The sequence below is a fragment of the Watersipora subatra genome, chromosome 9 (assembly GCF_963576615.1).
Source record: "Watersipora subatra chromosome 9, tzWatSuba1.1, whole genome shotgun sequence".
In the NCBI taxonomy this organism is placed as follows: Eukaryota; Metazoa; Bryozoa; class Gymnolaemata; order Cheilostomatida; family Watersiporidae; genus Watersipora; species Watersipora subatra.
The window spans coordinates 37,845,355-37,862,869 of NC_088716.1; the positions used below are offsets into that span (position 1 = coordinate 37,845,355).

Sequence of the window (17,515 nt, forward strand, 5' to 3'; positions counted from 1 at the left end):
ATAAATACATGTGATAAGATAAACCTACAAGTAAATTGTTTGGGACTGTCTTACATCTAACATTACACAACGCATGTCAAAGAACTCAGATTTGGCAAATAAAAACAGGAGGGATGGGGATGTTGAGTACAGTATGTATTCTTACAATTTAGCGACTGAAATATTGAGGAGTTTTCCTTCTATGACAAAAATGGGCGCCTTTTGTTAGTAATAAAACTTAACCACTTGTCAATATTGAAAGGAAGACTTCAACTTAGGCATTAGAAATGATGGGCATAAGTGCTTGAGACTCTCACAAACCTTTTCACAGACAATGTTTTTATTGCAGTTCACGGGCTAGCCTAAAAATCCTCCTGGAGCTTGAAAGACAAAACGTCAGTAGCCAGAGGAAGGAGCGTTACACCACCACCCATGCTGAATCATAGTTTAAGCTGTAAAAAATGAAACATATTATACAGAAAGTGTATGAAAAACCAGAAACACACATGAAATATATATATATATATATATATTCTCTTATTAACTGTTGTATATGTACTCTCAGTTACAGGAAATATGCTTATGTGCATCCACTCTATTAATAGTCCGTGTTTAGCAGGCAATTAGAGCACTGGTTATTTTCTGCCTTATTAGACTCAAATGTCAAACAGAGTGATGGCACTGAATACAAATATAGTGCAAAGTTCAACTCCTTCACACGTCAGTTGGGCCGAACCCGTCCACAATATCTCTAGAGAGCTGAAGTGGACTAGTTTCAGAGATTGGCAAGACCTTACCATGGTCAAACGCTACTCCAAAGTCTATGCGTATTAACTCCCTTGTTTTTTCATCAAGTAACATGTGTGACAGATCGTATCATTTTCAATACAAATGAGGTACTTTTATAGTGCACAGTCGGCTCCCAAAGTGAAACTTGTTCGTGTGGTTTAGACTTTTATGAAGCCAAGTCAAGTCAAGCCAAGCCAACATTCATGAAAATGTAATGTTTGTAGCGTGCGGTTGCTATGACCTTCCTAAATGTCAACAAATAATACTGTTTAAAATCTAATCTATTATTTTTGAAGACAAGTTTCTCAGTTTTTTGTGTTGACCATATTAACCAACACTACCTTTGATAAAAAGCTGTATGTCAAATTACTTGCTTCAATTACTTGCCAATTTTGAAAACAGTTTTGAAAAGCTGAGAAATTTTTATATTTCATAGAGTTAAAATACAATTTTTTGATTTAACCTCATTTGTATTGAAAATGGTATGACCTATCACATATTGTTAGTATGTGGCTCACCAATTCTTAACACATAGCCAACTGGGAACATTTAGATAGTTAGTGTGAGTGTGTAGGTGAGTGCGGGGTAAACTTTACATGCTACTTTACATGCTAAAGTAATATAGGATCTTGAAAAGCAATTAAATTTACATATAAAATTATAAAATAAATTACTAGCCAATGTTATTCTTTTGAATGTTTATACAGTAGAAGCTACTGCAACATAAATAATATGTTCTGGGAATGTTTACATTGTAAAGATTTTACATTATATGAACAGTAAAACACATGTGAGTTGTCTATTAATGCCAAGATCAAACAGACTCACCCTAAGACCGTAAGAAATAAAAAACCTGATTTTTTTCAATTTAATGTTTTCACAATAAGAGCTCAATGAAATACAGATGTTCTATGTCCGATTGAAAATAGAAATATTATACTGGAGAAAAATGTAGAGTTGAGAGTAAGTCAGATGCCTGTTCCAATCCATTGTCATGACTACACTATTATTCTCTTTCGTATAGACCAGCATCAGAAATATTATTCAAAATAAAAATATCCAAAGTCTGGGCTAAACATGAAAAAAAAGAAGTACAATGGCCATTTTTAAAATCTCACCATTGTATGAAACTAATTGTTGACATCCCCTTGGAAATATCTCTCCAAAACCGATAAGATACAAAAGATAAGTGTATGAACATCTCTAAAGAGCAGTAATAGACTTACCTTTTCTCTACACTTGGATACTGACCAAGCCTTGGGTACCTTCCTTTAGCAGTGGCCTAGCCCAGCCATATACCTACATATACAACATCTATGACAATGTAGGTTATTCATAAAACGGTTCTTTATATAACAGTTCTAACACTATATCCCTCAAAGTGACTGACTTGGCAACAAATGTCCTAACAACTGCACCATTCAAAGTTTTCTATTTGAACATCTGTCATTTTTTTTGGGAATCTCTCAAACAATAGATCTACTATCCTACCAACTGGAATAGGCCCCTCACACCATTCTGGAAGTCCAGATCTTTGGCTACAAGATATCATTTCATAAGTACTGATGTTCATTGATTGGGTAGACTACTCTGCCCAAAATAGCTCATTACCAATAAAAAGACTTGCTGCATAACAGTGTTTTGACGAGCATCTTCTCGACCCTGTAACCAGCCAATGAGATCTGACATTCAGAGCTGCAAGGTTTTTAACAAATGAGTAGGGAGGAAGGTGGGATGATACTCTGTCAGAGAGGAGAAACCTAGAGAGCCTCACTAAGGTCTCGAAAAACCTAGCATTATGAAGGTCTAAATCAATTGGTAAATTTTAGCTAATACCTTCTATCAGGAGAAACCACTAAAGGTTCGAGATAAGCTCTTAATATATAGCAATAATCTAATAACATCAGCAAAAACCAAAACAAAGTAATGAAAAATACGTCTATCCATAAGCCCGATGTAATAGATTATTAAGACAAGTGAGTAGGTAAAACTATCTGATAGTCAGATATGAGCTATTTCAGTGTCTTAATATTAGAGATCTGTAATAAAAACCTTAATGATTTCAAAGAGGATTAGTTACTTATATAGATTCATTACATAAATAAAACTTACTATTAAATAAACTATTACCATAACACAAGTTTTATCATTAAACTTGTTTCTTAAAGTGGTTATGACTATTGTTGTCATGACAGACATAAATTACATCATCATTAAATTCAAATTAGGACAGCGTGTCTTAGTTTTGTTTATAAAAATGAAATTACATGTCATGACTAAATTTATAGTATGACATTTGCTATGATGGAAAGAGCTAGACAAAGTTACCAAGAGTTAGAGAAGATAGTAAAATGATACCGTACATTTAGATGATGGGTCAGGACATGAGCATTTTTTAAATCTGACAGCGCTGCCAATTTGAAGGACGAAGGATTAAGCATCACAGATCCCTTTGGAGCATTGGCGAGCTGTACAAGAGCAGAGGTGAAAGCGTTGTAACCTCTAACCAGCTGTGGATTGTCTTCTCCTACCATCTTGAGTAGCTGCTTGGCAGCATTTTCCCGTGACTGCATAAAATCATACTAAAATAGGATGAGGTTAAGATAGCATTCATATATGAAGAGCAAGTGCATGCAACTGTTTAGTCCACCATTCCTACCAAGGTCTTTTCAGGTGATGAACCTCGTGCAAGGTCCGTAGCAGCATTCTTGAGAGCAAATAGCATAGGAATCATAGTGAAGACGCTCCTTGGCAGCTCTGATAATAAGCATTTTCAGAGTCTGTTGCAGCGGAGACAATTCCATTGACAATCTTGCAGTCATCTGACACATGAGAGGCAGGAACTTATGACTTTGCACATTTCCAGGAACGCACTTCTAAAAAATACAAATGGTAGTTAGTAGGATGACATTAAAAGTGTTAGGATCAACCACAGAGTCAGTATGGCCACGTAAGTTTTAGGTAATCTCCGACACATGAAGAACAAGAAAAACAATAACATACAGCATCTGTTGGTAAACAAAAAAACTAAATATTTTGTTTTTTTTTGTTTATCAACAGATGCATTTTGATTGGTTGGATTTTACCAGAATGCAATTTTATGATGGGTAATTATTTCTTATCGATGTTCACTAACGTACAGCAGCGACAATTTGCTATTTTGTTAATATTGAAACATCTTCAGAACGAACACTGAACTGTTCATAAATTCAATAATAGCACTCTCAGTCCTGTACACCACAACAAACAAAAATTACAAAAATTCGAGTTGAAAACCAACATTTGTTAAATCTAGCTTTCCAAAATTCGGATAATCTATTTGAAAAATACGATGCAACCATCTATCTAAATGTCACCTCTTATTAAACGCCGCTACAGTTAATTGACTACAAGATTGAGCACCATGGATTTACTCTATGGATTCGCACCAGGTTTTAGCTCACGATACACACACCTAGCTAGTTCTGCCCGAAGTAGCTCATTACCCAATAAAAAGACTTGCTCCATAACAGCATTTTGATAAGCATCTTCTAAATTCTGTAACCAGCCAATGAGATCAGACAGTTGGAAACAGGAGGGAGGAGGCTAGGGGGATGCATTGTAAGAGAGAAGAAACCTGGAGAGCCTCACCAAAGTCATATTTTAAAAATACATTCTAACAAAACACTCGGAGCTTGAATACCTATAACTCAGAAGTGTAATCAGTTAGGCAGATAAACAGCTGGTAAATGGTATCTAGCAGCATGTTATGTACCAGTTGTCTATCCGTACGAGGAGCCTGTAAGGTTTCGAGAAACTCATACAGACATGTTTCAAGGAAATATGGCTTTTCTGGATATTTTCCAGTTTGAACTTTTATAAATAGTCTAAAGCCATCAACTCACCTTACACAGTTGCTTGTAGCGCCTTGACCGTCAGAACCAACGCAGAAAATGATTTTGGGCTCATTCACACCAGTGCTTTTACACTCCTGTGAGTATCTGTAGACGTGTAGCATACGGTGTGGTCACATGAGTGTCTGACCTGTTAAATATACTAAACTTACAACAATGCTTTTCCATCACGAAATTATTAACATTGTATGCTACACACTTCTTTATAACATGGCATTTTACACCTTTTCTCATTTCTCATGCTTGAAAAACCATGATGTTTTGAAAGTTCTGATGTTTAAGATATCTTTTGAAACCAAAATCATGAAATTATGAACCATCATTAAACAGTCAAATGAAAGCCCTTAACCTTTTATCAACATTATACTGTATTAACAGTTTGACTTTGTAAAATCATAAAGTCTGGGATGTCTATTGTAACCATAAATTTAAAACTACATTATTTTTTTTGCTGACGGTACTAACTTATTTTATACCGCTAAAAACTTGAATACAGATATACATAGCTATAATAAACAGAAAATTGGACGTGGTAAAAAATTGGAGTGACCAAAACAAACTAACATTGAATGTTAACAAGACAAACTTCATAGCTGTTCAAAACCCACAAAATAAATTTCAATTAAAAAAAACGTTTCCATTAATAGACCAAACATATAAGATGACGGTTAGCATAAAATTTTAAGGCGTTACAATAGATAGTACACTAAACTGGTCAAGACACAGAACTATTGAAAAAACAACTGCGACAAAGCTTGGGGCTTATTTACCAGGCCTCATTGACCGCATTCAGAAGCCTCATTGGTCATTCAGCAGCAATTGCATAGAATAATATATCATAAAAATTCTTACTTTCAATCAACTCCTTTGTTTAAAAGAGCTCGTGTTCTGCCTATACAACAACTATACTAACTAAGAAGATTTATTTCATTCACACAATTTAAATCTCAAACTAACTTGTCAAAATATTACAACACTCTTCATTCCTTATTTTCATTACCTCTTCCACCCACCTCTCCTACTGGTGGCCATGAACAGGTTGCCTATTGTGTGCCGTTGGCATGAAATTCTTTGCCAATTTGGCTAATTGAAATTGATATTAATGATGGTTTTAGGGCTGCTTGAAAGCAGTACTTGCTGGACTCTCTGGAATAAATTTGTTCTGATTTCTTCTGCTTAGACAACTATACTTTCTTCATTACGAATCTCATCTGTTAACTCAGGCTCTGTGCCTCAAATAGCCATGCTACTGCGCATATGGGCCCTCATTGCACTTTTCTTTGTCTTACATCTTGCTATGTTGTGATTTAATGTAAATAAAACAAATGAACATACAAACAAACCATAACTATAAAAGCCCTTAACTTTAATCAGACTGTTACAAAAAGCCTTGACATTTTGTTGCCAGCTTGACTTTGTAAATTCATAATTTATAGTTTTACTAGCTGTGATACCCGTCGTGGCCCGGGTAATAAAAAAGTCTTTGGACGGAAAATAGATTTGTATTTAACAACATTTGTCATTTTAACTTTCAAACTACATATCATGAGAGAAGTGTCGTTGAAATAAATTAACCGTAAAAAAAAACAACAGTAAAGGTTTTCAAACTTTGTCAAACAACTGTAACTTTCAAACTCCATACCATGAGAAAAAGGTTTTGTGCGGGGCAACTAAATTAAAAATAAACAAAACAACTGTAAAGGTTTCCAAACAACTGTAAGTTTAAAATGTTATAACTTTAAAAAAGTGTTTCGTCAAAACAAATTAAAAGGAAAAATATAAATTTAAAGGCATTTAAATGTAAAATCATTATAGTCTCTTTCGCTACGATTACAACCAAAATTATTTGGTATGCAATCATATGATTTCAGTTCGTTTCAGTGTTGACATGCAAAAATTGGCAAGCAACTTTTTGCATGCCAACACTGGCATGCGCAAATATCGTAGGCTATAGACATACATAGAGTGGTATAAAAACCCATAGTCATTATCTAATGCAATCACCTCCTGGTAAAAACATTAGCAAAAACCAAGACAAAGCAATAAAAAACTACCTCTATCCATAAGGTAACAGATTGTTAAAGCAAGGTGAGTAGGAAAGACTATCTGATAGTCAGATATGAGCTATTTCAGTGTATGAATGCGCCATAAATATGGCTGCTTTTACTTCGTGTGGTGTTCGTGAAAATTTTAGGAGAGCTCTTTTATCAGAAAAGAAACTAATGGTTCCAAAAAACTCTTAATATATAGCAATAGTCTTGTAACATCAGCAAAAATCAAAACAAAGATATAAAAAACTACCTCTATCCCTACGCTCGAGGTAACAGATTGTTAAAGCAAGGTGAGTAGGAAAGACTATCTGATAGTCAGATATGAGCTATTTCAGTGGCTGAAACGCCATAAAATTGGCTGCTTTTACTTTGTATGGTGTTCCTGAAAAGGATTATCATTGTTCATGAAAAAGCTTTGTTTGAAGTCTTCAGTTAAAGTTGTAAACCACATTATGGATGAATCTGAAAACAATTGATATGATTTAGACCTTGATGACTTCGAATCAAAATGTAGTTCTGATGATGGTGATGATCAAACTTTTCAGGTACACACTCACAAAAAAAATCATTACAACCATTACGGCAACCACAGAAGAATTAATTGTTATTGATGTAACCGAGTCATTATTAGTACCATTTTGTGGATGCTTTTTTACTCTACTCATCACTCTCTATTATGGGTTTGTGAAGGTCAAAGATTGTCAAAGTGGCTGGCAAATAGAGGTGGTGTTCAATTAAAGGGTGGCGCTCTATTTTTCAATCCTTCTCATATAGTGGCTGTTCAGAGGTAAAAAATCGGAAGGATAGAAAAAGAGAGAGAAGCGGGGAGGGTGGAAGAGAAGAAGCGGAAACAAGAAGGAATGTGGGAAGGATATAAAATTAAAAGAGAGAAAAAGACAGGAGGAGGTGTAGAGAAAGGGAAATTATTACAGACTATAAAATACCTAGTAGTGCACTTAATCATCTATCAATGTTAGAGAAAACTTATTCAGGAGTTGAACTAGGAGCTTTAAGCATGGCAATTCTTCATCTACTGTAGCTACTCATAAATCACTATATATATAACTAGTTAGGCTAACGTATATGGAAATTATAAAAAGCCAGTGCATACGACAAACTGTCTAGTCTACATTTAAACGAATCAGATCACAGACAATATATTTTCCCTTGAAATGTTTGAACCTGTGTAATCTTGAATATTAAATATTTAACATATAACTACTAGTACAAGTACAATTCTAAGACAGTCACAGCTAGCAAAAGCTTTTCTAACAATGGGCTATGATTTCATAACGTTACTCCAACCATAAGTTCAAATAGTTGTGTGAGTTTCAAACGAGTAAGATGCGTTTTAATGTTGCTGTCTACGCTGTCTCTCCTCTGTTACTGATACTCTATATGATGATGCTACAGGTTATAGTAGCAGTAGTTTTTACTCTGGTGCTAAGTTTGCTGACTTGGGTCATCCTTCCAATCACCCTTCTCCATGTCATACCTTGGTAAGTTTATATAACATATATAATAACTTTATATTGTGCTACGTACCATATACTTCAAATTTCGTTTCAACTCAATATTTAGTGAGCCTTTCTAAGCTTCATGAGCGAGTTTTTAATTCACTGAATTATATTAGATGAATCTATGCTAGTTTTATGGTTATACTGTAATATTAAGTAGGGAGTAATGTTATGAGTTAAGGTAACAAATGATGATGCAATAGGAGTATGAAACATCACTATGTAGTTGTCAAACCTTTCCGAGAAAAGCAGAGAAAACAGTTTGGGCACATCTATGATGCAGGCATACACACCAATATGATCAACTCACTAAATGCTGTCATTGTAGGTATATAGTAGAGCTGATGTCAGGAGCTGTTTCTCAGTTAAGAAAATATGTGAAGAAAAATTCGGGAAAAGCTAAGTTTAGCAAATCTCTCAGACTCAGTATACCTGATCTGAAGATGGCTGTTATTAGAGAAGAGGAGCCTCAGAGCCAGGAAATAGCCTGTGAGTTCAAAAATCATAAACGAAATTTAGGTTTCCTCAAAGTATAGAGAATCCTTAGGTCTTACATACCAGGATATAGTTCTATATTCAACATTTTAATAATCAATTTTTAATTTGCATATGATTTGCTTATATAAAAATTGTCAATCTGCTTTGATCACTCGAGATTATTGCCCATTTGTAACAATACTTTAACAAAATTGGAGCCATTATTGAAGTCTAAGTACAAGATAACCGAAGCTTTTTACAATATAACTCTTTCAACCAATAATAAACTTGAGTTAATATATACCTTGAGCTACCTTTTGTCAGTTTCATTTTTTGTCTATTGTTTTGGTATGCAACCAACATGATAATATTTACCATAACATAGTTATTTATAAAAAACTCAGTAAAATTTGTTTTTCCTACCGAAAGCTTAATATTTTCATACCTTTTGGTAATTTCAGGCTATAGTCCAGTTTGGGGTGAACTGCAGGCCAACAGACCTAGTCTGAAAAAAGAGGAAGATTCAAGTATGTCATATTTATTATTATATTGTTATTGTTCTTAATAACAAGTTCATTGAGAAGTTATGATTTTAGCAGCAATAACATCAAGCTATGAATGTTAATAGCAAGGTAGAAGTGCTTTTATGTGATTGGTCGAAACTATGTAGTGACAGTATGGACTCTTTGTCAACTAAGTCTCAAGCAACACCTCCTTGACTCACTTAGATAGTCGTTGCGCATTTTTTCATTTAAATAAATTAACTAACTGCTAACTAGGGTCAAGTGGCATGACTAGCTATGCTACATTGCACGCAGCTTTCCATTGCACATCCTTTTTTTATTTCTCGCTGTTCTGTATGTTTTTCGAGGAATAAAAACAAACAAGCATCATATCTTGTATTTTACAAGTTACAAAATATTTTTAATATTTTATACAGGAAGAGCTAAGACAAAATCACTAATGAACATGACAGCCATAGAGCTGTACAATCACGATGCAAAACCTGCCAACACTTATCTAAGTGATATAAAGGCTGATGAAGTAGGTGATGCAGGATGTCCTGATGGAGTATTGAATGAAGAAAAGAATCTAACTAATGGGAATAAGTTTGAGATGGAATCAAAAGGTCGCGTCGATGGAATTAACAATGAAAGTGAGAGTAATGTGGAGAGTGAATTGGCAACTGCTGGGAACGTGCTGCTTTTACCATCAGATGACGCTGTCAGTATTCCTCCGAAACGAAAAATGAGACAAACTCTAATGTCATGTTTTGGTTGTTCTTTTTAATTTCATTTGTTTATTTATGAACTTTAAATAATTGGGACTGCGATGCAGAGCCAATTATATTATTACGTTATTGTTGCTACAAAGAGTTGTGTATGTTCGTATTTAGTGAATTGATGTCACATACATATACACACTTGTTCAGGTGGCAGATATTCTCTAATATTGTGCAATACCTCCAATATTGTGCACCCTACAAGACATCTACAGAGTATCATTTCGGAGAAGGTTGCAGTGTCACTACTCAGTATTAGTCATGGTTTTATAGACAGAACCATGTCATAAGAAAACAATTAGTTTTGTATTAATTTAAAAGTATGTCGCATATGCATCCATCAAACAAGTAAAAGTTAAAGCCAATGATCTAGGAGTAAGAGTTGTACTCCCCTGCATCAAATTGTATATTTAAGTCATCCATCATAATGGTCCTCATCATGTTCAGAATACATCCTTCAAGCGCTAACGACTTGTATACAAAGTACATTGTTTGAGGTTATATACTATTATTACATCTATTATTGGTTTCTGTGGCTGGGTAAGACATCTTATTTAAAATATAAAAAATTATCCCTTTTGCTATAACACTATTTACAAAAACGTGTCTAAAGCCACTGCAAGCTAGATATGGATTGGGAATATAACTACCAGATTCAGTTGTGAATTAGCAGTGTGAAACATAGAAACAAATCCCTAAAAAACTATTACAAATTCACCACTTGTCCTTGTAAAATAAAACTGCAGTATTAAACATATTCCTATTCTGATGGTCAAGCTCTTTCATAATCAGTTACGCCAGCTATTTATCAATAACTTTTTAAGAATTGTCTTCACATTAAACTTTCATCACAAAAATCTTCCTGCCATCATTCTTATTAAGTGCTAAAAAATAGACTTGTTTCTATCAACCAATCACTACAAACTACAGGCTACTGCCTCTTGGATGCCACCTCATAAAGCAGAGTTAGATCATGCCTGAGACTTTGGGTTTTTAACTTGCAAATGACTAAATGCTATTGGATATTTATCTAAATGATAACCCAATAGGATTGATCAATTGAAGCTGAATCGTAATATCAGCAGCCAATACAGTCAAATATTGACAAAAATATAGGTCAAAATATTTCAAAAGCCAGTTTTAGTTTATTATCATGAAATGCATTTAAAGTGCAAACAACATTAAGGCTCCAACCAAAACTCATAATTATAGTGTGGTTTGTTCTATGAAGATAAACTTGTAGCGACGTTGGAATTTTCAGAAAGATTGTTACCTACAACTAGCATCTCGGAAAAAACATAATTATGAGAAAAGCAGAAAGTATCAGAGGCAGTTTTAATGTCTAAGATAATCAACCTGTTGCTATGAAGCAGCAGCAGCATTTTTACCTCTTTGTAATGAGAGCTGTAAGAAGAGCAATAACTGAACTAAAGGAAAGGCTGCCAGCCACAGAGGAGTTTAGCGAGATTGCACGGGTCAGTAGCCTGCTATATGAGGTAGTTAACTTGCCCGCTAACACTGAGCTGTGAGTTCTGCTCGTAACCCTGCAACTTGTGTCTCACCTTGAGAAGAGCATTGGCTGCCTGCTGATACTTGCTACTGTCTCTGTCACTGTAGCCTATCATCCTATCTTCATCAGTGATAGCCTCTGTGAGTGTTGTACTGTCTACATACAACTCAACATTATTAATAACGTTCTAGTTATATTACCAGTAGAGTAAGTTGTTGTAAAAATTTACAATAGGAAGCAGAAGTAACATAGTGTGTATTTTAATAAAGTGATGCAGTACATATCACATGTTGCAGTAGGATAAACTTGGCACTCAACAGTTGAATGGTTAGCTAAATGACCTAATCAAGGAAAGTGTTACCATTGGGTGTTTGAAGGTGATTATATGATTCAATGCTGATCAACTTTCTGGAAGCTGCTGATTTGCTGGTAAATCATTCAAAAATACTTTGATTGGCTAGTTAACCGTCTAAAATATGCTATTGGTTAGTTGACCTAGAAGTAACGTATTTTAATAAAGTGATGCACTACATATCACATGTTGCAGTAGGATAAACTTGGCACTCAACAATTGAATAGTTAGCTAAATGACCTAATCAAGGAAAGTGTTACCATTGGGTGTTTGAAGGTGATTATATGATTCAATGCTGATCAACTTTCTGGAAGCTGCTGATTTGCTGGTAAATCATTCAAAAATACTTTGATTGGCTAGTTAACCGTCTAAAATATGCTATTGGTTAGTTGACCTAGAAGTAACGTATTTTAATAAAGTGATGCAGTACATATCACATGTTGCAGTAGGATAAACTTGGCACTCAACAATTGAATAGTTAGCTAAATGACCTAATCAAGGAAAGTGTTACCATCGGGTGTTTGAAGGTGATTATATGATTCAATGATGACTAACTTTCTGGAAACTGCTGAATAGCTGGTAAACCATTTAAGAATCTTTTGATTGGCTAACTAACCTTCCAAATTATGTGATTAGTTGGCTAACCTATGTAAAATCTGATGATCGGATAATTAAACTCTCTACATGTTTTGATTGGCTGATGAAACTTACTAGAAATTACTGAGTGGCTAACAAGACTTGTGTCGGTTTTTATCTGTTTTTTCTGTTTTTCTTGTAACTTTTTTGCAGAGAGAGTCCAGTCAAGGAGAGGGTCATCTATTGAAACTTGCAATATTGTACTGATAACCGTATCAGAACTCCTCAACACTGTAAATATCTTCTCACAGCTCCTGCAATAGAAATGGAATACAGCCATACCTCAACATACAAGTGTAGAAGTACTAATTTTGTATCAAGGTGTCCCAATATTACATGTAAGTATACACCGCTTGCATTTTTCAGGTGGATAGTGATATTATTGTAATTCAGCACGATTCCTAAATCTGGTCGCAAACCTATGACAGTTATAAATGAAACGGAATCAAAACCAGTAAGAATTATTTCGGGACAAGCTACAAATCTAGAGATGCACTCTATCAGACCACCCTGATCTCAAGGAAGTTTGTAACATTAGACATACTACAGATAGTTCCAATAGCTCATCGGGACTGGTAAAGTATATAGTAACACAAGTCAGTGCTACATTGCAGTCTCTATTTGGCATAGGCAACGTTGTATTTTATGCAATATTGAATCCTAAGTATGTGATCAAAGCAAAGGAACAGTTTCACTTTTGTTGTACCAATAAGATCGGTCACAAAAATAATGACTCTGCTGAGAACTAAACTGACCAGAACTATATGTTAGTTAAGTTAAGAATTATTGATGGTTGTAGACTTGTTGAATGTCAGCAAAGATCTTCAAGTTTGTGGTCAAACCTTTACTCTTTGTTAAGTTAGAAATATTGGGTTTAGAGATAAATAGTTTTTTTTATGAGACATTCCTATTTAGTAAATGTCCAAAAGAGGTCATATAAACTGTCATCTGTATTTTTTTGAAGAAAGTATTGTACTATCTGTGTATCATCTTGTGTTACTCACTAGCATGGTATCCTTCACATGCTGTCATGACAACTCTATATCTTTAGTCACAATATTATTGCTGATATTTAGCTAACAATACACTAAACTGAACTGAGATGTGTCTTTATATTACCATGATTCTATAGTACATGCAAAACCAAAACACTAGTTATTATATATCAAATAATAAATTTATATACATTGTATATACAATTCTAAAAGTATGTGTATCTGTCATTCTGGCTATAGCTATAGTGCACACTGATTATTTTACTGATGCAGCCACGCGCTACGATGCTCCTGCTAAGAAATATTTCTCATAAGGTTCGATTACTATATCTGGGTCAAAGCCAATTCTTCTCACGAGGACAATTATATTGTTTCCATATCGTCGTATTCAAAGTTTAGATTAAACAGTAACCTTTTTATACACACACTCGCACGCAAACACACACACGCACGCACGCACACACACACACTCCTATGCAAGAATTGGTATTATTATTTCTACATATTCAAGATTTTTATTTTTTTCTGAGTTCATATTTATTGTATCATTACGGAATCATCTTTTATTGTAATCGTAGCAAAACCGACTTAATTTAGCTGTTACTTGCTAATTATTTCCCAATTACCTCTAAACCTTTTTTATAGTCGTTATCTTTTTTAATTATTTGACCTGCATGAAACATTTTCCTCATAATATGAAGTTTAAAAGTTGTTTGACAAAGTTTGAAAATTTTTACAGTTGTTTTCATTTTCTTTATTAATTTATTTCAATTACACAAAGCACTTTTCTCATGATATGTAGTTTGAAAGTTAGAATGGTAAATGTTGTTGTATGTTAAATATAAATCAATTTTCTGACCAAAGACTTTTTTATTACCTGGTCAACGCCGGCTAGCACAGCTAGTCTACTATATAAAATATGTATATCGAGGTTGTGTGTTTGTTTGTCTATTCTGGTTGGCTGAACTAGACAGCCTTCAAAGACCAGATCAAAAATATCAATACATAATTACTTCTCAAACTGAACATTTTCTACACATCACATCCGTCCTTGTGGCCCAATGGATAAGGCGTCTGATTATGAATCAGAAGATTGTGGGTTCGAGTCCCATCAAGGTCAACATTCAACTTTTTGTTACTTTAAACCAAGATTTTTATGGTCAATACTAATTTTTTTAACTCTTTCGCTATTGAGAGCCGACGGCTCTAAAGCATCCAGAGTACTGAGTCAATAGTAACACAATTTGGCTCGCGGCAATGGCTACCAGGAAGTTGATATAGGATTTTTTTGATTTGAACAATTAGTTCCTCCAGAATCTTTAGAATTGTCTTTAGAATTATAAACAGCTGAAACTTTGGAACAAGCTGAGACACGACGCAGCAAAGACAGAAAGTGCAAAGGAGCTGTACGACAATCAGGAACAAGTACCTAGTGTCATGAATGGCTAGAACAAAGCAAGAAGTGTATTGCAGAAGCTAGAGAAGCTGTTCCTCTGTGCAAACAATCGGACAGAGTTTACCATCAACGCTAGCAAGGTACATACCTAGTTAATCATACAACAGCTGCTTTCAGCTAACATCATTTGGAGCCAAAATGGTTGATGAGCCTGGGTTTATGTCAAAGTTTAAAGTGCAAGCTAAAGTTTACCATTTAATTGGCTTGTTACTTTCAGTACCAGATGAAACACCCAAAATTTTTCTAAAGCCTTTGTTGGACTATTAGCAAAAACAAGCAGAACATAAGTTCAACATGGTATCTGAAAATTCATAGCCTAGGATTATGCAGAAATAGTTATTTTAGGGTTGTCTGCACCTTACTCCACACAGATAATTTTATACAATTATTTATTAACCACATACATGTATATATATCTTATAAGTGAAGGGATGTATGTCCCTGCACATTTACAACTTACACTGGATAAGATCATTCCACTTTCCTCCTGCTCATGTACTGTCAAACCACCTGCCACTGTGTGTCATAGCTGCAGGATTGTGTGCTCATTAGGATGTGATGCTGTACTCTCTGGTCTGCTCAGGCTCTTTTTAAACTTCATTCTGGACAATAGGGTAAAACATACATTATTTTACAGTCAAACGTAGCATTATCGTTTGTTCGTTTTTATCAGGTTTCTGTTTTATCTGTTCTGAACTTTTCTTTTTTGCAAAGCAATGTAATTTTTTGTCAATTTCATTAAATTTGTGTTGTTACTAATTTGAAAGCAAGCATTCGGCATGAAGGCATCTCATGAATGCAATATAACAAAAGACTCCAACATCAATGTTATTTATTATGGATAAAAAATTTAAATTATAATTTGGGAAAAGTATGAAATATCAATTAGTTGTGATAAAAGTAAAAGTCATCAACGTAACAGTCCATTAGAGTGACAATTGATTGTCCTCATTTTGATCTAATCTAATATCTCTATCCTGCTCTATCCCTCACCTTCTGTTGCAATGCATTATGGTTCATAACCTCTTTCTTCATACTCCTTTAGCAGTGTTCTTCTGTCTCAACCTCTGCCTTCCTTTTCTTCTATCAACTGGAGAAGAGTTCTTATATCGTGCTTACAAAGTGCTTTTATCGATACCTCAGTATTGGTGATTTTACTCCTCCATTAGATACCCATAATTCATAGTAAATATCTCATCAAACGCATGGTGTGGGCAGTGTTTGGATATTGGTATTGAAATACTCTAGCTACAACATAACATTATGCTAACACTTATCAGCTGAAGGGAAGTCTTGCATCCACCCTCTATTAATAAACTACCCTCTAGTGTACTATAGGCATGTGCTGGTGAATTGGTTACATGCAGTCTAGAATACTTTAAGCATTATGTAAAAGCTAAATATCGGAATATATAAAAAGTCAAGAATAAACTTTTAATAAATCCTGTAATAAAGGAAAAATAGTAAAAATGTAGTCTGTAGTCTCAGGTAGAATATGCTAAACCTAAATATAATCTGTCAGAATCCTGAATAAGAATACAATAATTATGAGTACATTAGGACTTAATAAATAATATACAATAATTACATGCATATTTTTTACTGTTAGCCTAAGATCTTGAAGTGTCAGACTCAGTGTTATATAAGATTCAGTCACAAACATATGGACCTATCTATATAATATTTTAACAAAAATATTCAACGTTTCGGGAAGAGAAACCTTTAACTTATTGACCTATTTTAGTACAGTAAATCTATAAGTTGTAAATAGCAAATGCAGGCCTTTGAAGTAACCACATTTATAAATTGCACAAGACAATTGTGAGTAGAGAATACAACTAATAGTAACATGAAAATGGAATATATGTGCAGCTGTGTGATTAGAATAATTGCATAACAATCTGAAAATTTGAACACTTTACGATTTAAACCAAATTCAAAAGTTCTTCAAAATAGTGAGACTAATTTATATATTATATTTATATATCAGCACTATTAAGAGCACAGTGGAATTGTTGTTAGAGATTTGAATGTTTAATATTCCACATATCTACTAGCACTATAGTATGATTCTAGCAAAGGATTTCTAACAATGGGCTATGATGTCATAACGTTACTCCAACAATCAATTCTGCTAGTTGTTTGGATTTCAAACGAGCAAGATGCGTTTTAACATTGCTGTCTACGCTGTCTCTCCTCTGTTACTGATACTCTATATGATGATGCTACAAGTTATAGTAGCAGTAGTTTTTACTCTGGTGCTAAATTTGCTGACTTGGGTCATCCTTCCAATCACCCTCCTCTATGTCATACCTTGGTAAGTTTATATAACATATATAATAATTTTATGTTGTGCTACGTACCATATACTTCTAGTCTCTCTTCAACTTAATATTTAGTAAACTTTTTCAAGCTTCATGAGCAAGTTTACAATTCACTGATTTATATTAGATGAATCTATGCTGGTTTTATGGTTCTAATACTAAGGAAAGGAGGGAGTAATGTTATGACTTGAAGTAACACATGATGATGCAATGGGAGTATGAAACATCACTGCGGAATTGTCTTATCCTTCCTA

At 34.3% G+C, this 17,515-nt stretch overlaps 1 protein-coding gene, 1 long non-coding RNA gene and 1 other non-coding gene across 3 annotated transcripts in view; 1 reads left to right on the forward strand and 2 right to left on the reverse strand.

Moving 5' to 3' along the window:
* LOC137403895 (serine-protein kinase ATM-like) overlaps positions 1-17,515 on the reverse strand; it is a 96,479-nt gene that overhangs the window by 873 nt on the left and 78,091 nt on the right. The window lies entirely within an intron of this gene.
* Positions 11,418-16,001, reverse strand: LOC137403897 (uncharacterized). Its single transcript, XR_010979630.1, has 4 exons — positions 15,931-16,001; positions 15,398-15,539; positions 12,562-12,740; positions 11,418-11,654 (listed from the first exon to the last, which is right to left on the reverse strand). It is a non-coding gene; the product is annotated as an uncharacterized lncRNA (long non-coding RNA).
* Positions 14,529-14,601, forward strand: Trnah-aug (transfer RNA histidin (anticodon AUG)). Its single transcript has one exon. It is a non-coding gene; the product is annotated as a tRNA-His (tRNA).